The following is a 9,929-nucleotide window of genomic DNA, read 5'->3' as shown; positions in this document are numbered from 1 at the left end:
ATTGTAAATAATATCAATGTTAATTAACATTTTCGAGTTTTGTCTCTCTATGGACAATAGTTTCTTATATCGACCAGCATAGCTTTTTGTCGGTGAATTAGTGTTTAGTCAAGAGCGGTAGGATTTTCTCGAAAGGGGCGGGCGGCTTTTGTAAAAGGTTAGTCGACCTTTTTTAGGTCAACCAAATTGGAGGTCTTTCAAGACACTATAAAGACGCTATTTTGACAATCAGAATCAGAAGAATTTAGAGAAAGAAGGCGGAAAAGCCGTTTTGGGACACCTTGTGAAATGTTTTGACCAAAAATTGCCTTCCCCTCAAATAGTGAATTAATTTGCTCCTTTAAAATTTTGGGGTTGGTCAGTCGAAAATGGATATCGCAAAATAACCCCAAGTGTGGGATGCATTGGGTAGTCTGTTGGTCATGTAAGAGCGTCCGCTTCTCCCTTGAGATTTTCCCTGCGTCTGGTGTTTACGCTTGCGATAATCAAGCGTTATCAAACTGGAATATAGATTTTTTGCGGGTTGCCAACTAGTGTAACAAAATTAGTTGAATCACTCCTCATCTTCACTTCTCTGCTTACCTTCTCTTAACATTTTCACGGTTGCTTCCCCCTTGGCCCGGAGGTAAAGCAGTTGCATTTGTACCCTAAGATCTGGGGTTCGAGTCGTGGTCAGATCTTAAATTTTTTTAGTAACAAGGAAAATTTAAAAACATTCCGAGAAAACTGAATTGTTGGTTTTTCGTTAGTTCGCTTAGGTTTTGTCGGCTGTAGACAATTTTCCTTGTAGGTGCAAGTGCATCTGCTCATTCTGATTTCAAGGGGGGTTCCTTTTTTAGGTTCTCTTCTTTTTTTTCGGAGTTGGTTTCTGCTCAAAGATGGAAGGCTTAGCTGCCACATCACTCATTTTTATTTGCTGTAAGCAACTTTCATTGTAGTTGCAAAGGCAATTGTTGTCCATTGTTCTTTAAGGTGGGACTTTACACTTTTTTTTTATAAAATACATTTTCGGCTGAACTTGTGTCTGCTCAAAGGTTGTGGGCTTTGTTCCTTTTCGTAAATTATGTTCGTTGTTTCTGATTTAAAATTCAAATGTCTGGCATGTTTATCTGGAATGAACTTCTATCGAGACATGAAAGTTTATATGACCTAGTTTTTTTTCAAAATTTTTCATTCTCGGCTTATGTTTTTATTTTATGTTAGTGTTCTATCGCAAGTGTGTAGAAAGTTGCTGTGTTTTGCTTGAATATTCCACAAACATAATCTAATTTGCATATTCCTGGTTTTTTAAACCGTTATGTTGCTATAAAGAAGAGGCACCAGAAGAACTCGTAACACAAAACAACTCGCAATTTATAGCTGGTTACCTTAAACCGGCTACCTTAAACCAAAATTTTGCCCTTAAATTAATTTTCAAAAATTTGCAAGTTGTCGCTTTCCTTAAATTTTGCGAGTTATCTTTTGTTGCGTGTTGACGCGGTATCAGGAAAACCATTTAAGAAGCAAGCGGAATATGGATTTTTTCCAAATAAACAACTTGTCTAAAAATCACTTAATCATTTTCACATCTGAACTTTCTCAGTCTGAAACTCATCAACCAAGAGAAATAATTTGAACAATTCAGCATTTAAAAATCTCATTTTAAAAAAAAATGCTTTGGTTCTAAGATAATCAATTCTGATTTGATCTGGTCCAAATTCAAGTTGCTTTTGTCTATAAAGTCACATAACAGCTGTGACAGACAGGCTCCTCGAAGCTAACCAGGCCCTTATGTTGACAAATTTTTCAAGTTTTTGACCAATGAGAAGACTACCGAACAGAAGTACGCGTCAGAATGTTTTCAATTGACAAAATCTGTTTTTTTTTTGCAGATTAGACCTCAAGTCTTTCCCTAAATTGTTTTAACAGAGAAAGAAATTGGACTTTAGAAATGGAACTCTAAGTGTAAATAATTCATTGCGAAAATAGTGTAATTGTATATGCGCTACATATGCGTCACTGAAACTATCGTAGTTGTATCAATGGTTAATTAAGGGCTTGAAATTTTCCTGATGTGCAATCTATAATCTTGATACAATTATTACTCGAACAATTATTACTTGGGACTGTTTTTCGGACTGTTTTGTATCGGACTGCTTTTTCGTTCATTTTCATACTTTTCTGGACGGTTTTGTATTGGACTGTTTTGTACAGACAAGCTCTTGATATATAAAATATTTGATAAACCCACCTCAAATCGATGATTAAACTTTGAACTCTCCGATGTTTTGCATTACTTGGCAAGCGAGCAAATTACACTGACGAGCTAGCAATGAAAAATGCTTTGAAAACTCTCGGTCATTTCACTCAAATAGAAAAAATGAGAACAATGACGGAATGAAAATTCACAAAATTCAATTTTGTCCATTCTATGAACAGGTCAAAAGTTCCTTCTCGACGCTTGAAGAACTCTCTTAGAGTCTGGCATTGCTTTTTAAGTTAAGCTTGAAAGAGATTGGAAGACAATAAGATCTGGCCCGGAAATTAAATTTCTGGATCTGATGAATCAAAGGCTGAAATTCAACTAGTCCTAATCTGCTAATATATATTTGCTCGTGCTTTTATGTCAGAGACGTCTGAAAATAGGTATAATTTGTCTATTGACGATCTCCTAGACTGGGATCTTTTAGGATGATTATTTATTTTAAAAACTTTGATACATTTGGACACAGAAAAGAAACAATTTACTATTCTTAGTTGCGTGGGCGGGTTTGTTCATAAATATAAGCAGCCCATTACTGGAATCAGAGTAATCGTTACTTGAAAACAACAATAAATTAACGGAAAAACTTGACTTATTTGAGACTTTTTGGGTGTGTATTTCGCAAAGATACGGCTTCAAGCATAACCTAGTGCATCAGCAAACAACTAATTTTCTTTCTTTCTTTTTTCATCAAAAAAGGTCGAACAGCAAAAACAGCAATTAAGTGACCGCGACAGACGAGCTAATTGGTTGCGAAATTGCCAACAGATATTAGGACTCAGACATAAATTATCCAGCTACTGTCGCAAAAAGCGATCACCAGTGACCCTACCTAAGCCGACTCTCGGCCTAGATATCTTTAACCATTAAACTATTCGCGTGCAATTTCTCACCCTTTACTTTTACAACCAATCCGATTCCTTTACTTTACCCATAACTTTAACCCCTATAATTTTACGAAATATGATCACAGGTAAAATAACTGTTCAAGTTCAAGCTCAAAACAACAATACATTTTGAATGATATTTAAAAAACTCCGTCAAAAATGGCTTGTTAAAATGTCGAAATTTGTCCGGAGAAAAAACCCACCCGAGCACAAATTTTCCGTTACTTTCGTTGCGAAAGTCGGAACAAAAACCAATTTAAGTATCGATTTGAAGATAACTCCGATTCAAAAATCATTCCAAGGGCGCAATCTAATCGGTCCAAATAGCGCACTGGGCATACTAAAACTATTTGAGCTTTTTTAAAACGATTTTAAAAGCTGCATTAGGTTCCATTTCCAAAAACACCTCGTTGTTATAAAGGTGACAAAGTTAAATAATGTTTTCGTTTTAACCCATACTTGAAGTGCTTTCGTGAAACCTTTGTAATTTTACAGTTTATGACTGAAAAATGTAGGATCACTCCCAGTTCGGTCAAGGTGCTAAATTTTAAATTAAGACCATTTATCCACGGGGTAAAGGACCAACACAAGAGCTGTACAGCTCATCACGGCAAACCGCTGTTGTGCCCCTGATATGATTTTCAATCTATATCTCAAAACAAACATGTAGTAGCTGTTTGAACAGCGTAGAAAAAGGCCGGCTTTCGAGTGTTGCCAGATATGATTCAACATTCGTCACAAAAGGCCGCCTTTCTGGTGAGCTTCATTACAAAATCCAGAATCACTTCTGTTGCCAGATATGATTCATCGTTCGTCACGCTTTTGATAAATGAATCATAGGTGTTTTCTCAATGAGCACTTTCTAGCTTTAGTTTTTATTCTTTTTCAAATGTCAAGCTTTGCACTGTAAGCATAATATCGTAATAAGTTTAATACCAACGTTTTTCGTATTTAAGTATTAGTTTTTGCACTAAAACTACTATTTGAGTTTTGAGATTGATAAGTTAATTGTGTTGGCAGTTAAATATGCATAGCAGTTTTATTCGGTTTTAACTTTTTAGTTTAAACATTATGACTCATCGTAATTTAAACTCCTCGTAATTTAAATGAGTCATCATAATTTAAACAGTATGATGACTTCTTTATCTGATCTGATTCATCCATCATGGCGCAAACATCTTGAGGGCGAATTTAGTCAGCCGTATTTCCGTGAACTTGAAACATTTGTAAATGAAGAATATGAAACGAAGAAAATTCAACCAGAAAAAAGTGATATTTTTAGATGGTCACACTTTTGTCATCTAGAATCGGTCAAGGTTGTGATTCTCGGACAGGACCCTTACCCCACCCCGGGACAAGCTGACGGGCTTTGTTTCAGCATGAACAAATGCCCCATGGTCAAACACGAGGAAAGACTTAAGATTCCTCGCAGCTTGCAGAATATTTTTACCAAGTTAAAACAAGAGTATCCGGAGTTCAAGGAACCGAATCATTGTGACTTGTCATCTTGGGCGAAACAAGGATGGTTTTTGTGCTAGTCCACCAAAACATTTTTGCTGAAAAAAAATAACTCTGATAAGAGATCAAAAGAAGCTTTTGACAGATTTTTTTCCTATGAGACATTTTTTCTAAATTTTTCTATATAGAAAAAATTGTTTCTTGCGTTTGGACAGCGTAAAATGGCAATTAAAAATGAAAACAGCCATCAAGAATTAAAAAAAAAACAGCTATTAAAATTGGAATGGCGGAAATTTGTAATGGCTGAGTTTGCATAGTGTCGAAACCAAGATTAGAGATATGAAGCTTCCCAACGTGCATTTTTCACCAGAGTGAAAAAATTAAACTTTTGGTCGATAAAAAATACATTTTAAATTTTTTTTCTTGTGGCTAAAAATTAAAGAGAGAGAAAAAACAACACAAACTTCAGTTTTTATTTGAAACGCATAAATCAACAGTTTTGAAGAACGTTTTTTATTGGTATTTTTGACAGTCCCGCAGTTTTTACTTAAAATTATCTGCGCATGGAAGAGTTTGGCAGAATTTTCCATCAATTGCAGTTTATATTTCTTCTCCAATTTTTTTGTTTTTCTGGGCAAATTAAGGCAAAGTTATTTGTTTTGCTTTTTTAAACTCAGTTTAGAGAAATAAGGTCCGAGGTTACATTTTTGAGCCAATTAGAGAAAAAACCTCTATTGTAGAAAATAGATAATTCTAGACAACTTAATTCCATATTTGTCATTTAAATCGATAATTGTTTCGACTTTTCGCTGATATTTCAAACCTCAAAATTGAATACACCCAAGAGAGTTTCTTATTAAAACGAAGAATCAAAAACTAGATATTAAGAAAAATGTTTTCAAAAAATGAAAGTTAAAACACAATGCTATCTTTGGTTCTTTGATTTTTGACGCTGCTGAAAAAGCAGGAAGTATTTACATTTTTTTGTTGATATGATTTTTTTTCTTTACCGCTTCCTGTTTTTCATTATGGTCGACAAAACAATCAAAGAATTGAAAATAGGCTTGTGCTATATCTGTATTTTTTTGAAAACGCATCTCCGAACCTATGACCTTAGTTTCTTTGTCATAACCTGATGCCCTCTGTGCTCATCAATTTAAAAGCTTATGTTAATTTTCGTTTTAAACTGCTTTATGTAAAGCCTTGATGTAATGTCTGAAAGAAGCTTTTTATCCTACAAAGTAGGTTTTTCTCAAAATTGTAATTAAAGCTAGTAGTTTGGCTCAAACTATTAATTTTGGTCTTTTCACTTTGGCGCTGCGAGATTCCAAAATTTTTTTACACAAATTTTGCCAAAAAATTCAGCGATTCAGTCAACGAAATTTCTGCGAATTATAGAAATTATCTTAAGACGTGGAAAGTCAAAACTTTGGATTCAGGGGATTTTTTCAACCAATTTTGACCACCATGAAGACAACTTTCGGCTCAAGTGTGGTATAAAATTTAAGTCTTTTAAATGTGATTTGCATTCTAAAACAAATTTAAAAAAGCTCGCCTAGTGTTGATAAAAGTTGGTCTGAATATTTTTGGTTCTTAGCCTAATTTAGACGCTATTTGATGAATTCAGACAAAATTGGCTGACAACCCCATCCAGTTGGGTTGCATTTTCAACTAGCTTAAATTCTAATCTTCAGTTCTCGCCTAATTCAGTCACCCTTTATTGAAAAAAAAGAGAGAAGACAGTCGGTTTTGAAAAAAAAAATGAAAATTTTTTAAACAAAAATCAAAACTTTTTGTTCCTGTTTGGGAATTTTTTTGTTACTTTTGATTAATTGTTTTATTGTGTCAAAATAGGAAAATATGGGTGAACTAGTAGAAATTCTTACTCAGGTGTTCTCTTGCTCAATGCAATTCTGACAGTCCAGGCACGATTACCCAGGAGTCACAAATATCGAGGTTGGGAAAAATTCACAGATGCTGTAATAAATGTAGTGAATACGAAAACGAAAAACGTGGCTTACATTTTGTGGGGAGATTATGCAAGAAAGAAAGGAAAAGAAATAGACATCAACAACAATAAAATCATTGAAGGAACCCACCCATCACCGATGGCAGAAAAACACGCAAAAACTAAGTTTTTAGATATTGACTATTTCAAACCAACAAACAATTATTTGATACATAATGGAAAACAACCTATTGACTGGTGTAAATTGGAATGTAAGTGATTATTTGAATTGATTGGAACCGAAAACATGAAAAACATGAGAAATACTACAAAATCATTGTTTCAATCCATTCGAGTTCATTTTAATTGCGTAGACTCAATTTTCTGAACAGTCAAGTTTTAAACAAGGTGAATTGTAAAAAAATTTATCTAACACTATTCTTTGGACTTTTTATATAAGCTCAACAACCTTTTGAAAAAAATAGCTTCTGTTGGCCTGCTGTTGACTTTTTGAGCTTCTGTTGATTTTTTGAGCTCTCAATGTACCGCTAGTTATGAGACTCAAGCAACGATCATGGATGTTGATGCGGCTTATCCACGACGTTTTTCCAAAAACATTTCAAGATAGCCATTTCAAAACAATTTCTAGAGCCTTCCAGTCGTGATACCAGATTTTTTTTTAATTTTTAAGAGATGAAAAAAAGATCATAAATATTGTCATTAAGTCAGAAAAAAAAGTTCGTGTCTTTTTATCCCAGAAAAAATCAATTTTTCCTTCACGTTAGTAAATTTATTCCAAGTTTAAGTTTAAAAACTGCTCTGTTTCAATAGCTACCAATTTTGGAGCTTTTTTAGAGATTTTAAAAACAAAATTTTGTCTACATTACTATTTTGAAGACCTCTGATTGTCAAATAAATGGTTTCAATTTTTGGTTAAAAAATGGTTGTTTTCAGTGATTATCTTTTAAAATGCAACAATAGTCTTTTTGCACCGAAAAGAATCAAAAACACTTTTTCTCCTCTTTGATTGAAATTTTACTGTTTTGCTCTAACAAACATTTTAAGGAAAAATTATTTGCGATCAAAACTGTATTTCTTTGCCTATTAGGTAGACTAGTACTCTTAAACTTTTTTGTCCAGTCTAAGTTATTTTGAAACCCTAGATTATTCTTGTAATAAAAATCGGTTTTTTCCATTTTCTGGCGCTCCTCTCCTTTCCCGCTTTCCTGTTTGCTAGCTTGTCATACCAATTTTTTGTGGTATTGGAAGTGGTGGGAAGCTCCGGCTTGCTTTTGTTTTAACCAATTTTTTTCCAAGATAATACTTCTAGCTGTAAACGGGGGGGGGGAATCCACAATATCTCTAGGCCATTCTTGCTCGCTATTTCACACCGCCGCAACATGTTCCCTTTGGTACTGAGGTCAGCGGGGCAACCGATTCCCAGCACTGTTCACATTCCCAAAAGGGTTGATTTGGTGGTTGGCTGCTCCGTACTGTACTGTGCTGCTCGCCCCGCGATTCGTGCTCTTCCGACTGTATCTCACTCGTCAATCAATAATCGATCGCAACAACAAATTCCAATGATAAGATTGAATTAAGAAATGAATACAACCAAATACAAAGTAGCCTATAATTGGCTGAAATATAAAATAATCATTCAATTAAAGAAAGGGGTTCGCGATTACTATTATTTATTCCAACTGCCTCCTGCAGTTCAACTGACACCTCACTACTAACTAACGTTCTCCTCGAGAACTTCTTTCAATATCAATCGTTCAACAACGATTCCGCTACCCTCTAGATAGCCTAACTAATATTCACTAACTAATCTACATTCACATTAACAAGTCTTCCGACTCGTTCTCACTTTACTTTGAGAATCAAGCGACTACCTTAGCTTGTAGCCCAAATTGTTCTCTAACTAACTGAGAACTAACTATTCAATTCGCTCGCAACAATTCTTCTGCCTCTTACAGGCTCTCCGGTACCCTCCAATTCCTTATCTTTCGTTACACTTACACTTAGTTTTAGTTAAGTCACGCCATTCCCTATCAGTCCTGACATCCGCTTAAATCACCCGACCGCACATGTTTAAGACTATATCCCTCCTCTTGTCAACTCTGCCACGTGCCAACTTCGGTTTCTTTTATCAATCTTTTCACACTTATTAGATACCCTAAATGCGGTAGCTGTCACATTTTGACAAAGCAAACAAATATCATACAATTCTAATCAACTAATTCCTGAACTCTGTGAACTTCAGCTCTCGAGTTCAACTCAACCTCCAAACCATGCTATGTTTACTCAGTCTTTATTCCCAAGGTCTTTATTTTAATTATCCCGTAAATATTTCGACCTCCCAAGGGTAGGGGGAGGCCCTTTTCATGGGTAGCTAACCAATTTCAGGCATCTAAGTTACCTATCTGTACTCTATTCCAATCCCGACCATCTAGCTATCAGGGGAACGTAATTCGTCTATCAGGGGTCAAATTAAACCAAAAAGTCACCTCCGGAGAGCCATGTAAATTTCCCCTCCATTCATACTATTTAGGAAACTTAACTCTCATGCCGCGGTCCTATTACTATCGTTTTCCTCTGGGACTACTTTTAATTAGTCTAGTTAAAATGCTATTAATAGATCACAAGCCAAGCTAAACTGAACCCAATGTTTACCAAGTCCACTTTGAATTAAATCCACTAATCCAAGGTTGCAATGTAAAACTGTATCTCCATCAGCTTCTGCTCTAGTTCCCGATATATATGTTTTCCTCCAATTTTTTAGCAAGGTGACCCATTCTCATTTCCAGGGGTTGGGCTGGGAAATACGCCATTTTCCGGTGTTATTATTGGAGTTTTCCATGCAATTTTGAGGTCAAAAAGCCCAAAGGTCAACTTAAGGTCACCCAGGGGTCAACCGGGGTCAAACTTCCATATCTGGGTTCCAAATCAAATGCGGGTCCTAGCTATCAAGTTTCATCCAAATCCCATTAATACTTCACAAGTTATACCATTTCTAAGAACCATTCTCACTTTTTCCGGGAAAAAGCTTTTAACACCGGAAGGAGTCGCCGGAGGGTTTTCACTCACCAGGGGTGTTTTTTTGGGGTCCGTATCTTATGTCCATTGCCCTAATAAAATCGGTATGCCCTCGCTCATTATTTCGCGTAAATTGCCTACTTTCGGTCTAAGGGGGTGTTTTTCCAAGTGCTAATAGCTTCCGGTCCAACCGCCGGATTAGGTTCAAATTATAATACAAGATGTATCTTGCCACTATCTATCATCACTCCAAGTTTCAGCTCCCTGCGATCATTGAAGGCCGAGAAACGCCTTCGGAAGTTAGGGGTGGGTTTGTTTACTTAGGGCATAAAACCGGAAGTGGGGGTTTTTAGGGGTC

This window comes from Symsagittifera roscoffensis, chromosome 5 (assembly GCF_963678635.1).
Source record: "Symsagittifera roscoffensis chromosome 5, txSymRosc1.1, whole genome shotgun sequence".
NCBI classification, from domain to species: domain Eukaryota; kingdom Metazoa; phylum Xenacoelomorpha; order Acoela; family Convolutidae; genus Symsagittifera; species Symsagittifera roscoffensis.
The sequence above is the reverse complement of the archived record's forward strand: the minus strand, read 5'-3'. Positions refer to the sequence as shown.